General features: G+C 40.2%; 1 pseudogene across 1 annotated transcript; it reads left to right on the top strand.

The window, feature by feature from the left end:
* Window positions 265-12951, top strand: LOC100627645 (annotated as a pseudogene). The gene is made up of 2 exons (XR_002342034.1): window positions 265-463; window positions 12308-12951. The product of XR_002342034.1 is annotated as a 60S ribosomal protein L29 pseudogene (transcript).

The raw sequence follows: 20688 nt of genomic DNA on the forward strand, positions 1-20688 counted from the left end.
CTGTGAGATGGGCCTCAAGGCTGTGTGGCCTGTAGAGTCAGAGTGGCCGAGGGTCAAAGACGTATGTTCTTCCTCCCCTGGTGTCAAGGTCGTGCCCCAGCCCACCTCCCCCCCCCGCCTCGCACATGCACACCTTGAGATCAACACCTGGGGAAGGAAAGTGAGGGAAGCAGAATGTGCACGCGCATGCGCACGTCTTGGGATCAACACCTGGGGAAGGAAAGTGAGGGAAGCAGGATGGGCAGCCGCTGCAGTTGAGCTGGGATGGAGTCTCAGTCAAGGCCTCGGCGGGCCCCAGGCAGAGCTCTCGATCTGAAGAAGGCCCTGTGGAGTTGTCCCCAGGTAAGGCAAGAAAGCCAGGCTTTGAGATGGCTGCATTACCATCTCAGTTACCGGAGGCAGGCTACCCAGGAAAGGGGCCGGAGCTGCATGGTCATGTTCCACAGAGATGGTTCTGAGGAGGGTGAGAGCTGCAGGCCTTCTCTTGCCAGCACTGCAGGGGCCAGGCAAGCTGTCCTTGCTTCTCGAAGGAGCCCGAAGTGTTCAGTGCAATGCCCGCTTCAACTCTTCATCCTAACACAGAGATGCAAATCTAGGAAATTGAGGCCTCAGTTCCTACCAGCAATCCTCTTTCAGAAAGAAGAACTTAAAAAAAAAAAAATCTGGCTATTTATTTAAAGGATAAGAAATCAATGCAGGAGGTTATCAGCATTGTCTTGGTCGGTTATTTGTCTCTCTGGGGACAAACAAGAGGTCTAAAATGATAGTTGCCTAAATTTTGGTTTACCACCTTTTGCAGTTATGTCTTTTTAACTGTATTTGTTTTAAATACCTCATGATACACTTTGAGAGTATTCTTAGAATTGTATCCAAATTGGCATGGTCATGTTTTAAATTTCTGGTTGCTTCCTAAATAGGTACTATCACTTTACGTGTATTTTGTGAATTCTGTTGGATTCTAGTGTGACTTTTAAATTTCCAGTGCCAGTTGCTCCTTGCTGGTATGTGTGAATACAGTGGACTTTGGTATAATGACATTTCATGGAAAGTTGGGTGTGAGAGGGTATTTGTGTCTTTTCAGTGTTGGGCACCACCATCCAGCTGATCTTCTCTATGCAGGGTCATCAGAGCTGGGGAATTCATTCTTCTGTTGAGACTCTGTCACTTTCCACAGCCCCAGGTGGCATTGCCAGGGGTAGATAGTTTATTGGCTGCTTACAGGACTGCAGTGGGACATCTCTGAGGCACCTTTCCTCAGCATTCCTCCATAAGGTCCAGTCATTAGTAAATCAAGCCATTTCGGCTGCTTCTATTATTTCTCCTCCACGGCCCTTCAAAACAGTGATCTTCACAGCCGTTGCAGGTTATAAGTTTTAGGGTCAGGCTTTTATTGTTTTCTCTCTGATTGCAAAAGCAATGCGTAGTAGAAAGTTGGGGGAAAAAAAAAACAGAAAAGTAAAAGAAAAAATTAACCGTAAACCCACCACTTAGAGAAAATGACACTTAGCACTTAAATTCTAACCTTTGTGCATCCACATAATATTTCATTTTTAGCAGTTAAGTGTAGAGAGTCTAAAACCAAGCTGGAATTCCTGTTTTGACATTTACTAGCTGGATTGGGGGGGGCAGGGCGGGGGCCGGTGCCTCAGCTTCCCAGTTTGCGGTACAATAGTACCTAGCTCAGAGGGTTGTTGGGGTCCTTAATAAATTAGCATATGTAAAGCATGAAGAACGGTTCTGGGCTAGAGGTAAGGGCTCTGTAATGGTTCCTTTTATGATTCTATTGTAGACTGTTTAAGGAGCATGATATTCCTTGAACCCTATGCCTGTTTCCTAGGAACTTTCTCAAATAAAAGTCTCCGCTGTCTGCCCCATAGCGCTAAATTAAAGGACATTTTCGGTCTTGAATGAATTTACATATTCCTTTAGGGGCGTTTATCTGAGGCTCTGCTTCTCTCAAGCCAAGGACGTTGACAGATTGTGGAAGAAAAGCTCAAATTCATTCAAATTACGTTTGCCTCCTTCCACCTCTTACTAACAGTATCTTCATTTGTCCTGGCACCACCGTTCTTCAGTTAATGATGGAGAAACAGTTCTTTACTCTCCATCCCCTTAAAAATTAAGCTGCTGAGGAGTGCCCCCTGTGGCACAGCAGGTTAAGGATCCAACATTGCCGCAGCTGTGGCGTAGGTCACAGTTGCAGCTAGGATTCCCTCCTTGGCCCTGGGAACGTCCATATGCGGTGGGTGTGGCCAAGTAAAATGACACAAACAACAACAGTAAGCTGCTGAAAGGGAAAGGTATTAAGAAACCACGTTGTTAAAAATCAGCTAGCTGTATTTGGAAGACAGGCCAAAACAGAGCATCCATGGAATACAGGCCCCTGCCTTTTCCTGCCCTGAAGATCTGGCTGAGGGGTAGAAGGCGCCCAGGAAGAGCTCACTTCTATGGGTCAGAATCACACCGGGCCTCTGTGGGGTGTGGCCTCTCATAGCCCAGGGGTACCTTAAACCATTTTCCTCCTTTAGTCCATGATTTCTGGTGCCCCAAGGTCCCTGGATCTAAACTCTTAATTTGTTCTAAGTAATTACATTAAAGAATTGACCTTTGTTCTGAGCAGTGAAAATGAAGGTTTTGTTTGGCCTATAGGCTTTGCTTCCAAGGGCAAGATGCCAAGTCTGAGCATGTCTGGGCATGAAGAAGGGACCTTTGTGGTCCAAGAGCTGGTACCTTTGAATGAATGAATATTCAAAGGATTTTTACGGCATTCTGTGGGCACACACTTCACTTACTGTGTAGAGCTCTGCTCAGACAGGAGGGTGAAATCGGGAAGCTGATTTCAGAAGGAAGAACGAATGAAAAGGGAGAAAGAGATGCTGGTGAGTGTGTTGTTTTTAAGTTCCCATTTAAGAAACACTGTTTCTCCTTGTGTTTTAAAGTCACATACATCTTATGGGTCACAAGTTTCCCTTAGCTTCATAAGTAATTTTTTGAAGCAGTCACTATAAAGTCCCAAATGAAGCTGGAAAACTTGTTATTTCTTTATTTGAGGATATTTGGAAAAGCTGAAATAGGAAGAAATGGTAACTTAAAATTATGTATATTCAATGGAGTTTTCTAAATCCGTTTTCATACTCACAATTACCTGAGAAGTTGTGGTTTCATTCATTTATTTGTCCACTGATTCATTCACCTTGTCATTCATCCAGAAAATATTCACTTGCAGAAGAAACTCACTTTTCATCCAGAAAATATTCACTTGTAGGCATCAGTCTCCTGTTCCATTACGGGTTTTTCCAGCACTCAATTGTGATTTCTTTATTTTTGGCAATGCCTGTAGTATGCAAAGTTCCCTGGCCAGGAATTGAAACCGCATCATAGCAGCACCCTGAGCCACAGCAGTGATAATGCCAGGTCCTTAACCAGCTAGGCCACCAGGGAACTCCTCCACTGTGATTCTACACTGTGTAGTCTTGGCTTGCCATCAGTGTACTTGCATTTCGAATAGACCTCCTTCCAACTCTGAAACCATGGAAAGAAGTCATATAGGGAAACACGAGAGGAATAAGGGGGAAAAGAACATAAACACAGGCAGAAAAGGAGCTCCATTTCTGACACCCTTATTAGACTGTTAGTCTAGTAAAGAACTAAGACAACACAGACTGCCCTGTGTTGTGAAAGGGTGTTCTTCAAATGCCATTTTTCACCCAAGGATTATAAATAAAGCCTTGATTGCCTCATTAAAAACTGGCCTTGTTAAAAATAGTAAAGTGGCTCAGAATAGCACCAGCCAAGAAAGGAAAAGGGAAACCTCATAGGCAGAATGGGAGAGTCAACATTGCAGCTCCTTGCTTTTCACAAAGACTTTTTCCAAGAGGCTTTCAGTGTTGACACAGTGCAAGGAAACATCCCTGGGTTCCCCAAAACTGTGCGTAAATTTCTTCTGCACCTTTTCTGGGCCCCTTGTGATGCCCAAAATGAGCAAGAGCAGCAAGTTACACTCTGATTTTTCAGACAGTGGTGTGCCAGGCACTTAATCACTTTTCTTTTCTGCTTCAGTTGTGTATTTTTTAAATGCCATACACAATTTTTCAGAACTTAACAAATATTGCAAAGTGTCTCAGTATGTTTGGTATATATTTTCTTGTTACAGACAAAAGGTTAGGTCTCGCCCCACCTAAGAAAGGAAACTCCTCCCTGACAAACACTCCAGGATAGGATGTATGTATACCTTGCATCCTGTGGTGCAGAACAGAGATGGAGGATCACAGTGCAGAATTTGGGTGAAGCAACAGTGCCCTCTTCTGGCTAAAGAACCAATTACAGAAGAATCGCACAAAATTCAAGACGATTAAGTCCCCAGAGATCTACTTACTGCACAGCATTGTGCCCAGAGTTAACAATACTGTATTGTGTATTTGAAATTTTGCCTCGAGGATAGGTCTTGTGTTAAATGTTCTTATCAAAAAATTATAATAATAAATAGAGCTGGAGGAAACTTGAAAGTGATGGATATGTTTATGGCCAAGGTCGCAGTGATTTTTTTTTTAAGAGTTGATTTAAAAGCTTGTGACGAGTTCCGTCGTGGCTCAGAACGGAAATGAATCTGACTAGCTTGAGAACACAGGTTTGATCCCTGGCATTGCTCGGTGGGTTAAGGATCTGGCGCTGCCGTGAGCTGTGGTGTAGGTTACAGATGGAGCTCGGATCTGGTGTTGCTGTGGCTGTGGTGTAGGTGGGCAGGTACAGCTGATTCGACCCCTAGCTTGGGAACCTCATATGCTGCAGGTGTGGCCCTAAAGACAGAAAAAAAAAGTTCTGTCAATTTCTGCTATACAGCAAAGTGACCCAGTTATATTTATATATATATATATATATATATATATATATATAATTTAAGATTTTTTAATTATATATAATTTAAGATTTTAAATGATTTTTATTCTCTTATTATAGTTGATTTATGATGTTCTGTCAATTTCTGCTGTATAGCAGTGACCCAGTTATACATACACACACATATATATATGTACACATTCTTTTTATCACATTATCCTCCATCAGGTTCATCACAAGTGACTAGATACACTTTCCTGTGCTATATAGCAGGATCTCATTGTTATCCACCCTAAATTCAATAGTTTGCATCTACTAACCCCAAACTCCCAGTCCATAGCACTCCTTCCTCCTTTCCTTTGGCAAGACAAGTCTGTTCTCCATGTCCCTGAGTTTGTTTCTTTCCTGTGGATAAATTCATTTGTGCTGGATATTAGATTCCAGATATAAGTGATATTATATGGTATTTATCTTTCTCTTTCTGACTGACTTCACTTTGTATGAGTCTAACTGCATCCATGTTGCTGCAGATGGCATTATTTTGTACTTCTTTATGGCTGAGTAGTTTTCCATTGTGTATAGGTACCATTGTTTCCATGTCTTGGCTATTGTGAATAGTGTTGTAATGAACAAAGGGGTGCATGTATCTTTTTTAATGAAGGTTTTGTCTGGAATGGAATTACTGGGTCATATGGTAGTTCTATATTTAGTTTTCTGAGGTACCTCCATACTGTTTTCCATAGTGGTTGTACCAGTTTACATTCCCACCAATAGTGTAGAAGGGTTCCCTTTTTTCTACACCCTCTCCAGCATTTGTTATTTGTAGACTTACTAATGCTGGCCATTCTGACTGGTGTGAAGTGGTACCTCATTATAGCTTTGATTTGCATTTCTCTAATATTAGTGATGATGAGCATTTTTTCATGTGCCTACTGGCCATCCATATGTCTTCTTTGTAGAAGTGTGTCTTCAGGTCTTCTGCTCATTTTTCAATTGGGTTGCTTGGTTTTTTGCTGTTGAGTTGTATGAGTTGTTTGTGTATTTTGGAGATTAAGCCCTGGGTTGCATCATTTGAAACTATTTTCTCCTATTATGTAGGTTGTCTTTTTGGTTTTTTTATGATTTCCTTTGTTGTGCAAGAGCTTGTCAGTTTGATTAGGTCCCATTGTTTTATTTTTGTTTTTATTTCTATTGCTTTGGGAGACCGATCTAAGAAAACATTTGTTCAGCTGATGGCAGAGAATGTTTTGCCTCTGTGCTCTTCTGTGAGTTTTATGGTGTCTTGACTATGTTTTAGTCTTTAAGCCATTTCAGTTTATTTTTGCGCATGGTGTGATGTGTTCTAGTTTCATTGATTTACATCCAGCTGCCCAGTTTTCCCAGTACCACTTGCTAAAGAGACTTTTTCTCATTTTACATTCTTGCCTCGTTTGTTGCAAATTAATTGACCATAGGTATTTGGGCTTACTTCTGGGTTCTCTGTCCTGTTCCATTGGTCCATATGTCTTTTTTTGTACCAGTATCACACTGTCTTGATTGCTATAGCTTTGTAATAGTGTCTTGAGGTCTAAAAGGTCCTGCTTGGTTTTTTCCCTCAGGATTTCTCTGGCAATTCTGGCATTTTATGGTTCCATGTAAATTTTGGGGATGCTTGTTCTAGTCCTGTGGAAAATGTCATGGGTAATTTGATAGGGATTGCACTGAATCTGTAGATTGCTTTGGGTAGTATGGCCATTTTAATTATATTAATTCTTCCAGTGCAGGAGCGTGGAATACTTTTCCATTTCTTTGAATCCTCTTTAATTTCCTTAATTAATGTTTTATAGTGCTCAGCATATAAGTCTTTCACCTCCTTGGTCAGTTTTATTCCTAGGTATTTCATTTTTGGGGGGTATGATTTTAAAAGGTACTGTATTTTTATATTCCTTTTCTAATATTTCATTGTTAGCATACAGAAATACAACTGATTTCTGAATGTTAATCTTGTATCCTGCTACTTTGCTGAATTCATTGATCAGTTCAAGTAGCTTTTTTTTTTTTTTTTTTTTTTAATTGCTGCACCTATGGCACATGGAAGTTCCAGGCCAGGGGTCAAATCAGAGCTATAGCCACCAGCTTACACCGCAGCCACAGCAACATGGGATTCAAGATGCATCTGTGACCTACAACACATTTCATGGCAACATCAGATCCGTGACCCACTGAGCAAGGCCAGGGATTGAACCCTCATCCTCATGAATAGTAGTTGGCTTCATTTCTGCTGCACTACAGTGGGAACTCCCTGGAGTAGCTTTTGTGTGGAGTCCTTAGGGTTTTCCATATATAGTATCATGTCATCTGCATAGAGTGACAATTTTACCTCTTCTCTTCCACTTTGGATAGCTTTTATTTCTTTTGTCTGATTGTTGTGTCTAAGACTTCCAGTACTATTTTTGAATAAAAGTCAGTGCACATCCTTGTCTTGATCCAGATTTTGGCAGGAAGGCTTTCAGCTTTTCTCCATTGAGTATTATATTTGCTGTGGGTTTGTCATAAATGGCTTTTATTATGTTAAGATAATGTTCCCTCTATACCCACTTTGGTGAGAGCTTTTATCATGAATGGATGTTAGATTTTGTCAAATGCTTTTTCTGCATCTTTTGAGATGATCATGTGGTTTTTGACTTTGTTTTGTTAATGTGGTGTATGACGTTGACTGATTTGCATATGTTGAACCATCCTTGTGAACCTGGGATGAATCCTGTATGGTCATGGTGTATGATCTTTTTTTATATGTTCTTGGAAGCGGTTGACTAAAATTTTGTTGAGAATTTTGTGTCCACATTCATCAAAGATATTGGCATATAGTTTTCTTTTTTAGTGTTGACTTTGGTTTTGGTATTAAGGAAATGGTAGCTTCATAGAATGTCTTTGGGAGTGTGCCTTCTTCTTAAACCTTTTGGAAAAGTTTAAGAAGGATGGGTATAAGTTCTTCTTTCTATGTTTGATAGAATTCGCCTGTGAAGCCATCTGGTCCTGTACTTTGGTTTGTAGGGAATGTTTTTATTACATATTCAATTTCATTTCTAGTAATTGGCCTGTTCAATTGATCTATTTCTTTTTGATTCAGTTTTGGCAGGCTGTATGTCTCTAGAAAGTTGTCCGTTTCTTCTAGGTTATCAAACTTGTTGGCATATAATTGTTCATAGTATTCTCTTATGGTGTTTTGTGTTTCTGCAGTATCCATTGAGATTTCTCCTTTTTCATTTCTTATTTTTTTTCGAGTTCTTTCTTTGCTCTTTTTGGTGAGTCTGGCCAGAGGCTTATAAATTTTGTAACTGGTCTTTTTTTTCTATTATTTTTTGAATCTTGATTTTATCTTTATGATTTCCTTCCTTCTGCTGATGATAGGTTTTGTTTGTTCTTCTCTTTCTGATTGTTTTAGGTGGCAGGTTAGGTTGTTGATTCGATATTTTTCTTCTTTTCTGAGGAAGGCCTGTATTGCTATAACCTTCCCTCTAAGAATTGCTTTTGGGGCATCCCATAGATTTTGAATGGTTGTGTTTGCAATGGTGGTTTCATGCATATATACTTGAGTCCCAAACTCATTAAGTTGTGTATGTTAAAAATGTACAGCTTTTTGTATGTTAATCATACCTCAATATGATGCTTTTTAAGTTTTAAAAAACAAAACAAAACAAACAAACAAAAAAACACAGGATATTGGAAAAGAAAAAGTGAACATGGGGAGTTCCTGGTGTGGCACAGTGGAAACAAATCCAACTAGTATCCATGAGGATGCGGGTTCCATCTCTGGCCTCCGTCAGTGGGTCAGGGATCCAGTGTTGCCATGAGCTATGGTGTAGGTCACAGATGTGGCTCAGATCTGGATTGCTGTGGCTGTGTTGTAGGCCAGCAGCTGTAGCTCCAATTTGACCCCTAGCTTGGGAACATCCATATGTCATGGCTGGAGCCCTAAAAAAAAAAAGAAGAAGAAAGAAAGAAAAAAGAAAAGAAAAAGAAATAAAGGAAAAAGTGAACATGGTATGGAGCCTTTAAGCCGGATAGATAGCCCTGAAGCTTATGATTCAGATGAGCAATGCCAAGTGTGATTTGTGGGCTGGCCTGTCTGCAGCAATATGATGCCACTTCTGTGCTCAGCAGACTGGCAAGCAGAGGGCATAGCTGGGCCATCTGTCTGCTCGGGACAGACCGGGCAATCCAGTGCCATAGCCCCTTCTGCATACAACGCTGTATAAGTTGGTCTCAGAGCTCCTGGATAGGGACCCATTTGTCTTGAAGTTAATTAGAATGATGAGAATTCCTAACATTTATTTTGTCTTATCATGTGCTAAACACTACATATGGCCATTTCACTTAATCCAGATAGCAACTCTAAAAGACAGAAGGTGAAGCCAGAACCCACGGTGGGTTTTATCCTACTTAGAGTTGAGTTCCTAACCACTGACCTACCGAGCCTCCTCTACTTTCCTGATTAGCTAGGTCCCCTGCTCTGGCATCCCCTGGAAAGCCAACTCTGGCCACCTGGCACTTACACAGTGAATTTACAAGAGGAGAAGAGAATTGCTTGGTTTGCTTTGCCTCATGTTGACAGGCTTGATAAAGGTGTGACAAATGAGAAGCTGGAATCAACTGATTAAATTACACCGTTTTTAAAAAATTTGTTTTTACCCTTTAACCATAGTTGATTAAATATCTTACAAGACCATTCTTTCATTCTGGCACACTATCCACTAAAGAGAAGTACACAAGCAAAATAATGTCCTAATCAAATTGCTTTTTAAAATTTAGTTCGGACATTGTTTCTTACCTTTGGAAGGAAGTCTGTTTCCCAGCTATGATTAAACACCAAATATGGAGAGTCACACCCCTGCCCGCTTCAGTGTCTGCAGTCCAAATATCTAGGGGAGCTCTGTGTGTCCTGGAAGGATTTGGGGGAAAAATGCAGCAGGAAATAAAGGAAGCATTGAACTTCTTGGCTCTATTGAGCAACCGTGATGTTATAGTTAAAAGCCTAAGATACACAGATTATGCTAAAGTTTGAAATCTTTATATTGGACAGTGGTTTACAGATGGGAAGGATGTTGTCAGTGAGTAGGTATCAAACCTCCTGGAAAATGTTAATGGTGCTTTCCCTCCTTAAAGAATCCAAACATAGAAAACCTCAATTGTCTAGAAGCAACTTACTAAGGTGATTAATATAACATTTTCCTATACTGAACTTAGAGGAAACATGCAAAGCACAAGAAAATATGTCCCTTTTGGACAACAGATCAGTAAGAAATATCTCAGGTTGAGAAGTAAGAATGTACAATCTAAAGGCAATCCTGACAGATGTGGGGTACAGCTGCAGAACAGAAAACAGAAACCATCCATGTGGCTGCCTCTGCAGAATGGGCTGGAAATGGGGGGCAGGGGCCTGCTGCCTTTCCTCTGGTCCTATGCTGATTGTGCATCCACATGCACTTACTACTTTCACTGGTATGGGGAATTTTTAAAAGTCAACCACAAAAATTAAAATGTCACTTTAAAAAAAATACTCAGGCGTTCCCGTGGTGGCTCAGCGGTAACGAACCTAACTAGGATCCATGAGGACGCAGCTTTGATCCCTGGCCTCGCTCGGTAGGTTCAGGATCTGGTGTTGCTGTCAACTGTGGTGTAGGTCACAGATGCAGCTTGGATCTGATGTTGCTGTGGCTGTGCTGTAGGCTGGCAGCTGCAGCTTCAGTTCTACCCCTAGGCTGGGAACTTCCATATGCTGCAGGTATGGCCAAAAAATAAATAAAATAAAAACACTTTTATTATCTCACAGTGGATCAGAAGCACCAGCACAGAACAGCTCAACCGGATCCTCTTCTCAGAGCTTCCCAAGGCTATACAGTCCATGTGCTCTTATCTAGAGGCTCCAAGAGGGAGTTCCCGTCGTGGCGCAGTGGTTAACGAATCCGACTAGGAACCATGAGGTTGCGGGTTCGGTCCCTGCCCTTGCTCAGTGGGTTAAAGATCCGGCGTTGCCATGAGCTGTGGTTTAAGTTGTAGATGCGGCTCGGATCCCGAGTTGCTGTGGCTCTGGCATAGGCCAGTGGCTACAGCTCCGATTGGACCCCTAGCCTGGGAACCTCCATATGCCGCGGGAGCGGCCCCAGAAAAGGCAAAAAGACAAAAAAAAAAAAGAAAAAAAAGAAAAAAGAGGCTTTGAGGAAGATTCTGCTTCCAAACTCAATTCGGGTTATTGACAGTTTCGTTCTTGAGGTTGTAAGATGGTCATTTCCATTTCCTTGACTCGTGACCCCTTTCATCTTTAAGCCAGTGATGCTGCAGTGAATCCTCGTGCTTAGGGTCTCCAACTCCCCCTTCTGCTGCATCTGTCCATTTTCCTCTTCTGTCCACCTTTTCTGCTTTTAAGGGCTCTTCTAATTATTCTGGGTCCACCTGGATAATACAAGATATTCTCCCTATTTGAAGGCCAGTTGATTAGTAACCTTGACTATATCTACAGTGTCTCTTTTGCTACCTAATACAAACAACATCATCACAGGCATGACAGTGGAGGGCAGAGATCATGGGGGCCAGAACTCTGCCTGTTACACAAGCTTAAATGTCACGATAAAAATCAGCAGTTCTTGGAAATGGTTGAAGGAGCAATAATTATATTCTTCTTCCTGAAGTCAGATGCCAGTGGAGAGATTTTATAGCCCAGGATCAGGTAACAGGCTACTAGCCTTTGTCAGTGAGTCTCAGAGGTTTTGCAGGTCCAGCACGTAAGTGTGAGGGATAGGAACTGGATCAGAGCAAGAGTGCCCTGAGGCCTAGTCCCAGTTATTCAAAAAAGACAAGCCGCATATCACCAAAATGAGCCCCGTATCACCAAAGTGAACTTAATTACAGTTTTGGCTCTCCCAGAAATGGAATCTTAAACCAGTCGATCAGGAGTCACCTGATCAGCACTAGTTAAGTCATCTGTCTGACAGCCCTGCCATCCCCTAGAGGAAAGTAACCCTGCAATATCCAGCCTGCCCTTTGTCAGGTACAGCTTGCTTGTTCCTGCTCCCTTCTGCCTATAAAAGTCTTCCATTCTGTCCAGCTCCTTAGTGGTCCTATCCATCTGCTAGATTGGAGGTGGCTCAATTCAAATCGATTTTCAATCAAATAAACTCTCTTAAATTTTTAAATATGCCTCAGTTTTACTTTTAACAGGGTCCACCTCCTGAGGCCCTGGTTTCCTCATTGGCAAAAGGAAAGAATTGAACCAGATAGTTTCCTCCAAATCAATGCTCTTTTTTTTTCTTTCTTTCTTTTTTGGCCACCCTGTGGCACATGGAGTTCCCAGGCCAGGGGTCAGATCCCAGCCGCAGTTGCAACCAATGCCATAGCTGCGGCAACACCGGATCCTTTAACCCACTGTGCAGGCCCGGGGATTAAACCTGCTTCCTGGCACTGCAGAAATGCTGCTGATCCCATTGTGCCATAGGGGGAACTCCAAGAAATGCTGTTTTGGGGCCGAGCCGGGTGAGCACTAGGTGCACCACGCATAATCAGTCCCGAAAATGGCACAGAAACGGCATCAAGAAACCCCGATCACAACGATATGAATCTCTTAAGGGGGTGGACTCCAAGTTCCTGTGGAATATGCGCTTTGCCAAGAAGCACAACAAGAAGGGCCTAAAGAAGATGTAGGCCAACAACGCCAAGGCCATGAGTGCACGTGCTGAAGCTATCAAGGCTCTTGTAAAACCCAAGGGGGTCAAGCCTAATATCCCAAAGGGTAGCAGCCACAAGCTCAGTTGACTTGCATACATTGCTCACCCCAAACTTGGGAAACGTGCTCATGCCCGCACCGCCAAGGGCCTCAAGCTTTGCTGGCCAAAGTCCCAGGCCAAGGCTCAGTCCAAGGCCAAGGCCACAGCTGAAGGTACAGCTGCAGCTCCAGTTCCTCCAGCCTCGGCTCCCAAAGATGCCCAGGCCCCCACAAAAGCTCCACAATAGAGGTGTTTATCTGCCAATGTGAGGACAGAAGGACTGGTGTGATTCCTGGGCTGCTGTCTATACGGGGCTGGTGTCCTGTGTTGTTTGTACAAATAAACCTGCCTCAGGATCTGTCAAAAAAAAAAAAAAGAAAGAAAGAAATGCTGTTTTGAATACAACAGAGAATCACGATAGAAATGGCTTCTTTTTAAACGATCTAATGTTTGGACCATTTAGAATGATTTTCATAAAGCAGTGCAAGATTCTCACGCATCAAATAATATGACCCTTCATAGAGCACTTCAGTTTTTAGAGTGTCCCATGCTCTGTAATCCTTGATTGTCTCTGGAAAGCTAGATGTTATGGTATTGGGCCCATTTTCCTAATGAGAAATTGGTCCAAGAGAATAAATCCCTTGCCCAGGATCCCAGAGATCCTAAGTGGTGGTGTTGCAGCCTCCACACAGGTTCTTCTGGCCCCCATTAGACTGTCAGACTGCCTTTGTCTTTTTTTCCAATGTGTGTCTAGTCCCTAGCCCAGCACTCAGTAATAAAACAATCTTTGTAGAATGAATAAATGAATGGTTTAACAAACGAATTTAAAAAAGGAAAAGAAAAAAATGAATGAATAACTCTCCCACCGATCTTGCAAAAAAAATCCAAAGTATGCTCTTTGTGCTATACTTGCTAAGTCAAGAAAGTCTAATAGAACATGTGAAATAGATGTTCAGCAAAGACTAAACCCAGATAATTCACCTTATATGGAAAACCCCATTTTCAGAATATTTTGTTTAATCAGAGTTTTTCACTGGATGCCTCAAGAAATAGGACAACATTCAGAGCCATGAATTAGAAGAAAGTTCCCCCAAACCTCCAAAGAAGGTTCATCATCAGCGTGTGATGAATGAACCTTTTTGCAAATAACTTGAGATTCCAGGAAGCATGGTCCATTTCAACTGTAAACTAACCAGCATCTCTGTGCTTTTCCTCTTGAGAGACGAAGTGTTAAATCACCCAAGGAGCAAGTTACCCAAGGGGAGATCATTTATTTCTGCTCCTTGGTGATTAATTGGTCTGTACTCACTGGTGCAAGAAATGATAAGACTTTGGGTAATGAAAAAAACCAGATTGTGTCTCTTGGTGGGAAAGCATCACACTAAGTAGTGGGTTGTTAATTCTGTCATGCCAGCGCAAATCTTCCTGGCCTGTGGTCTCATAGGTAAATCCATTCACCTGCCTTTGTAACACTGCCTTTATGTCAGACAGACTAGGAATTCCCTTAAAAGTCTAATTCTAAATTATCTTACTGAGTCTGGTACTTAAGCCTGGAGTGAGGAGCCTACATGAAAATTAAATTAATGCTCACTTTTAAGTCCATAGGTAATACAGCATACATGTATCATCTGTAAATAATAATTCATGTCCATTTATGGTCAAACCATGGCTTACAGAGTAGATTAAATACTCTTAGTCATCCTTCAAGAGATACACTATCATTATCCTTGTTTTGCTAATAAGAGGGGTAAAAATGTATTTTAACTTGCCCAGGAGCCCACAGTTAATAAATGGCAAACTCTAGACCCTGGACTTTCTTACTTTTTTATTAAAGTGTAACTGACTTACAATGTTGTATCGGTTTCTGCTGTACAGCAGAGTGACCCAGTCATAAATATATACACCTTACATTTCTTTTTTTTTCAATTTATTTTTATTTTATTTATTTATTTGTCTTTTTGCCATTTCTAGGACTGCTCCTGCGGCATATGGAGGTTCCCAGGTTAGGGGTCTAATTGGAGCTGTAGCCGCCAGCCTACACCAGAGCCACAGCAACTCGGGATCCGAGCCGCGTCTGCAACCTACACCACAGATCACAGCAACACCTGATCCCTAACCCACTGAGCAAGGCCAGAGATCAAACCCGCAACCTCATGGTTCCTAGTCGGATTTGTTAACTACTGCACCACGACGGGAACTCCCACCTTACATTTCTTATATTATCTTTCATCATGGTCTACCCAAAGAGATTGGCTGTAGTTCCCTGTGCTTTGCAGTAGGATTTCACTGCTAATACTTTCTCAGTGTGGTAGTTTGCATCTGCCAACACAAACTCCGTATCCATCCCACTCCCTCCCCACCCCTTGGCAACTACAAGCAACTACAAGTCAGTTCTCTATGTCTGTGAGTCTATTTCTGTTTTGTAGATAGGTTCATTTGTGCCATATTTTAGATTCCACATATAAGTGATATCATATGGTATTTGTCTTTTTCTTTCTGACTTCATTTAGTATGATAATCTCTAGTTGCATCCATGTTGCTGTAAATGGCATTATTTCATTCTTTTTATGGTGTATACATCTTAATCCATTTATCCATCAATGGACAGTAGATTGTTTCCATGTCTTAGCTATTGTGAATAGTGATGCTATGAAAATAGGGTGCATGTATCTTTTTCAGGAAGGTTTTATCTGGACATGTGCCCAGGAGTGGGATTGCTGGATCATATATAATAGTTCTATGTTTTCTGAGGAACCTCAATACTGTTTTCCATAGTAGTTGTTGAGCATTTTTTCATGTGCTTTGGCCATCTGTATATCTTTGGAGAAATGTCTATTTAGGTCTTCTGCCCTGTTTTGATTGAGTTGTTTCCTTTGTTGTTGAGTTGCATGAGTTAATCTATATTTTGGTGATTAAACCTGTTGGTTGCATCATCTGCAACTATTTTCTGCCATCCATAGGTTGTCTTTTCATTTTTTTATGCTTTCCATTGCTGTCAAAAGAGTGTAAGTTTGATTTGATTTATTTCTCTCACCTTGGGAGACTGACCTAAGAAAACATTTGTATGGTTTATGTCAGAGAATGTTTTGCCTATGTTCTCTTCTAGGAGTTTTCTGGTGTCTTGTCTTATGTTTAAGCCTTTAAGCAATTTTGAGTTTATTTTTGTGCATGGTGTGAGAGTGTGTTCTGATTTCATTGATTTACATGCAGTTGTCTAGTTTTGCCAGCACCACTTGCTAAAGAGACTATTTTTCCCATTTTATATTCTTGCCTCCTTTGTTGAAGATTAATTGACCATAGGTGTCTGGGTTTGTTTATGGGTTCTCTATTGGTCTGTTTGTCTATTTTTGTACCAGTACCATACTGTCTTGATTACTTTGGCTTTGTGATATTGTCTGAAGTTTGGGAGAGTTATGCCTCCTGCTTGTTTTTTTCCTTCAGAATTTCTTTGGCAATTCTGGGTCTTTTATGGTTCCATATAAATTTTTGGATTATTTGTTCTAGTTCTGTGAAAAATGTCGTGGGTAATTTGATAGGGAGTGATTAAAATCTGTATATTGTTTTGGGTAGTATGGCCATTTTAATGATATTAATTCTTCCAATCCAGGCACATGGAATATCTTTCCATTTCTTTGAATCTTCTTTAATTTCCTTGATTAATGTTTTATAGTTATCAGTGTATAAGTCTTTCACATCCTTGGTCATGTTAATTCCTAGGTTTCTTTTGGTTTTTTTTTTTTTTTTGGTGTAATTTTAAAAAGATATTCTTTCTATTCTTATTCTAAATTTCATTGTTAGTATACAGGAACGCAACTGATTTCTGACTGTAAATCTTGTATCCTGCTACTTTGCTGAATTCACTGATCAGGTCGAGTAGTTTTTGTGTGAAGTCCTTAAGGTTTTCTATATATAGGATCATGTCATCTGCATAGAGTGACAGTTTTACCTCTTCTCTTCCAATTTGGACGTATTTTATTTCTATTTTTTGTCTGATTGCTATGGCTAGGACTTCCAATACTATGTTGAATAAAAAGTGGTGAGAGTAGGCATCCTTGTCTTGTTCCAGATTTTAGCAGGAAGGCTTTCAGCTTTTCTCCATTGACTATTATATTGGCTGTGTGTTTGTCATAAATGGCTTTTATTATGTAAAGGTATGTTCCCTCTATACCCACTTTGGTAAGAGTTTTTATCATGAATCGATGTTGAATTTTGTCAAATGTTTTTCCACATATTTTGAGATGATCATGTGATTTTGGACTTTTTCTTTTCTTAATTTTATGTATTACATTGAATATGTTGACCCATCCTTGTGAACTTGGGATGAATCCCACATGGTCATGGTGTATGATATTTTTTATGTTGTTGGAATCGGCTGAAATATTGTTGAGAATTTTTATATTTATATTCATCAAAGATATTGGCCTATAGTTTTCTTTTTTAGTTGTATCTTTGGTTTTGGTATTAGGGTAGTGGTAGCTTCATAGAATGTCTTTGGGAGTGTTCCTTCTTCTTCAACCTTTTGGAAAAGTTTTAAGAAGGATGGGTATAAGTTCTACTTTGTATGTTTGGTAGAATTCTCTTATGAAGCCATCTGGTCCTGGCCCTGTGTTTCTAGGGAGTGTTTTTATTACATATTCAATTTCATTTCTAGTAATTGGTCTGTTCAGTTGATCAGTTTCTTCTTGATTCAGTTTAGGCGGACTGTATGTCTCTAGAAAGTTATCCATTTCTTCTAGGTTGTCAAATTTGTTGGCATATAATTGTTCATAATATTCTCTCCCTCTCTCTCTCTCTCTCTCTCTATTTCTACAGTATCCATTGAGATTTCTCCTTTTTTATTTCTTGTTTATGTGGGTTCTTTCTCTCTTGGTGAGTCTAGCCAGAGGTTTGTCAATTTTGTTTACCCCTTCAAAGAACCAGCTCTTGATTTTATTGATTTTTCTCAATCCTGTTTTTTGAATCTCTATTTCATTGATTTCCTCTCTGATGTTTATGATTTCCTTCCTTCTGCTGACTTTAGGTTTTGTTTGTTCTTCTTTTTCTAATTCTTTTAGATGGTAGTTTAAGTTGTTGATTTGAGATTTTTCTTCTTTTCTGAGGAAGGCCTATATTGCTATGAACTTCCCTCTTAGAACTGCTTTTGGGGCATCCCCTAGATTTTGAATGGTTGTGTTTTCATTATCATTTGTCTCCAAGTTTTTTGTTTGTTTGTTTGCTTGCTTGCTTTTTAGGCCTGCACCCATAGCATGTGGAAGGCTAAGGGATGAATCAGAGCTACAGCTGCTGGCCTGAGCCATGGCCATAGCAACACAGTATCCTAGCTGCATCTGCACTCTACACCACAGCTCGTGACAATGCTGTATCTCCAACCCAAGGAGCGAGGCCAGGGATTGAACCCACATCCTCATGGAGATTCGTTTCTGCTGCGCCACAACTGGAAACTCCAGTCTTGAGGTATTTTGTAATTTCCCTTTTGATTTCCTCATTGACCCAATGGTTTTTTAGTAGGATGTTTAGTCTCCATGTAGTCAGTTTTTTCTCATTTCTTTTCCTGTGGTTGATTTCTAGTTTCATGCTGTTGTGGCCAGAGAAGATACTAGAAATAATTTCTATACTTTTAAATTTGTTGAGGTTAGTTTTTTGCCCCAGTATGTGGTCAGTCCTTGAGAATCTTCCATGTGCACTTGAAAAGAATGTATATTCTGTTTTTTGTTTTTTTTTAGGGGGGGGATATAATATACTGAAAATGTTGATGAAGTCTAACTGTTCTATTGTGTCATTTAAGGTCTCTGTGTCTTAGTGATTTTCTGTCTAGTGGATCTATCCATTGATGTGAGTGGGGTGTTAAAGTTTCCCACTGTTATTGTATTCCCATCATTTTCTTCTTTTATGTCTGTTAGTATTTGTTGTATGTATTTGGGTGCTCCTATGTTAAAGGCATATATATTGACAAGTGTAATATCCTCTTCTTGAATGGATCCTTCTGTCATTAAATAGTGTCCTTCTTTGTCTTTCTTTATGGCCTTCGTTTTAAAATCTATTTTGTCTGATATGAGTATTGCAACTCTTGCTTTCCTGTCTTGTCCATTGGCATGAAATATCTTTTCCTCTCCCCTCACTTTCAGTCTATATGTGTCCTTTGCCCTAAGGTGAGTCTCTTCTAGGCAACATATTGTAGGCTCCTATTTTTATTGTTATTATTATTATTTTTTGTCTTTTTGCCTTTTCTAGGGCTGCTCCCATGGCATATGAAGGTTCCTAGGCTAGGGGTCCAATCAGAGCTGTAGCTGCTGGCCTACACCACAGCTCACAGCAAAGCCGGATCTTTGAGCAACGCTAGGGATCGAACCTGCAACCTCATGGTTCCTAGTCAGATTCGTTAACCACCGAGCCATGACAGGAACTCCTGTAGGCTCCTATTTTTATCCACTCCGCCACTCTTTGTCTTTTGATTGGAGCATCCAGTCCATTGACACTTAAGGGGATTATTCATAAATACGTATTTATTGCCATTTTAAACCTTGTTTTCCACTTGATTCTGTGTTTCTCTTTTGTTCCTTACTTTTTTTGGTTGGATGATTTCCTTTTATTTTATGCTTGTGTCCTCTTCTTTCTAGTTTTTGTGACTGTATTGTGTGGTTTGGTTTTGTGATTGCCCTGGATTTCCAGTATATCTATATCTGCTTGCTTTAGCCTGATAGTCATATAGTACAGGCTCAAACACATTCTAAAAAAAAAAAGAGTCCAGATTTTCTTAACTGTCCTCCCACATTTTATGATCTTGATGTCCTCTTTTAACATCTTCATGTTTCTCTTTTTGCTGTTCCTTTTGTTTACCGTTGCCTTTTTTTCCCCCTTTTAGATCTTTATACTGACTTATTTAAGTGATTACTTTCCATTTGTGATTTCCTCCATCGTATTTCTTCTTACTTCTTTTTTATTTAGAGGAGCCTATTCAGTATTTCTTTTAGAGTGGGTTTAGTATTGCTGTACTTTTAGCTTTTGTTTGTTGGAGAAATTGTTTATTTCTTGTTCGACTTTAAATGATATTCTTGGACTTCCCGTGTGGCTCACAACAAAAAATGATATTCTTGCTGGCTAGAATATTCTAGGCTGCAAATATTTCCCTTTTAGAACTTTGAATATATCTTGCCACTACTTCTGGCCTGTAGTATTTCTGTAGAGAACTGAGCTGATAGCTTTATGAGGATTCCTCATTGCTAACTCTTTGTTTTTCATTTGTTGCCTTTAGAACCTATCTTTATCTTTAACTTTTGCCATTTTTATTATATCTTGGTGTGGGTCTGTTTGGAGCCTTCTCTGCTTCCTGTATCTGTATATCTGTTTCCTTCTTTAGATTTGGAAATTTTTCAGCCATAATTTCTTCAAATATATTTTCAATCCCCTTTTCTCTTTCTTCTCCTTCTGGAATCCCTGTTATGCATAGATTGGCCCTCTTTTTATTATCCCGTAGATCTTTTATACTGCTTTTATGTTTTTTCATTTGGTTTTCTGTCTGCTAACCTGATTGGGTGATTTCTGTTATTCTATCTCCCAAGTCACTTATTTGTTCCTCTGCATTATTCATTCTGCTCCTCAGTGCCTTTAACCCAGCTTAGATCTCTGCAAATGAATTTTCTCATTTCTCTTGGCTTCTCATATTTTCTAGTTCCTTTCTAAAGTAATTTGTATTACTGTTTATATCTGCTCTTAATTCCTTCAGTATTTCTATTACCTCCTTTTTTAACTTGGCATCTTTTAGACTGCAGAGGTCTGTTTCATTGTTTGCTCCCTCAGGTGACTTATCCTATTCTTTTAACTGGGAATGGTTCCTGTGCTTCTTCATTTTGCTTCTATTTTTCTTATTCTGTGAGTAAACAATTATCTACTATAGTCAAAGAGGGCTATTTATATGCAGGAGCATCCCTGGGTAGCTTGTGAGGGCTCACTGTTTTTTTGTTTTTTTGGTTTTTTTTTTTTTTTTTTTTTTGGCATGAGTGCTGCTTTTGGTTTGGATGCTTACTGTTTCTTTCCAGTGTGTGTAGGCTATTATCCCCCTGACGGGGGTGTGAAAGTATACAGCCTGAGCATGCTTCCAGGGAGCTTGGGGCAG

This window comes from Sus scrofa, chromosome 2 (assembly GCF_000003025.6).
Source record: "Sus scrofa isolate TJ Tabasco breed Duroc chromosome 2, Sscrofa11.1, whole genome shotgun sequence".
NCBI classification, from domain to species: domain Eukaryota; kingdom Metazoa; phylum Chordata; class Mammalia; order Artiodactyla; family Suidae; genus Sus; species Sus scrofa.